This window comes from Geospiza fortis, unplaced genomic scaffold, assembly GCF_000277835.1.
Source record: "Geospiza fortis unplaced genomic scaffold, GeoFor_1.0 scaffold2, whole genome shotgun sequence".
NCBI lineage: Eukaryota > Metazoa > Chordata > Aves > Passeriformes > Thraupidae > Geospiza > Geospiza fortis.
This window is the reverse complement of record NW_005054366.1, coordinates 2,756,325-2,757,078: the sequence shown is the minus strand read 5'-3', so window position 1 is coordinate 2,757,078 and position 754 is coordinate 2,756,325.

Below are 754 nucleotides of genomic sequence, written 5' to 3'. Positions count from 1 at the left end.
GAGGTCACAGCACCAAAACCAGGGAAAAGGGCAAGCAGCAGCACTTTTGGAGCTTTTTTTGTTTTGTTTAGCTGTTCAAAAAATTCCTTGGGGGCAAAAATTCCCCCCAAATTCGTTTTGCCAGCCCCAGAAGTCAGGGTGAGGCCAGCTGAGAGGTGGAGCTGTGCTGATCCCTGCTGGCAGCAAGGCACAATCCTGGGAAATGCCTTTAGGGCCAGCTTGGTCCCACAGGCTGGAGCAGGGGCTGTCCCAGGTTCTGCTCTCTGCTGCAGCCCCAAAGGGCAGGAGCTGGAGCAGCCAAAAATCCCATTGAAACACAACCTCCCCGAGGAGGAACCCTGCTCTCAGTGATCCTTCCCACCGTGACTGAACATCCAGGCTGTCCCCAAAGATTCCTCCACAACCAGAGCAGCTTTCCTTGGATCAGAATCATTCTCAGATCTTGGATACTCAGCCAGGTTTCCTGACCCAAATTCCCAGTGCAGGCTCTGCTCTCCATGAGGATAGCAAAGTGTCCCTCAGCTTTTAGGGCAATTTTAGTGCAATTTCCCTCCCTGGGAGGGCGGAACGGGCAGGGAGACATCCCAGCTTCCCTTTTTTTGCTGCTGAGTTTAAAATTTTAGAACTCCCCAAATGTTTATTTTTGCTGTGCCTCATCCCACACCTGTGTTCAGATAATGATGCTGCTGCTTCCCACACAGCAAATCCCGCTTGGAAAAGTGTTTGCCACAGGATTTGGTTCTCCCTGACTTAC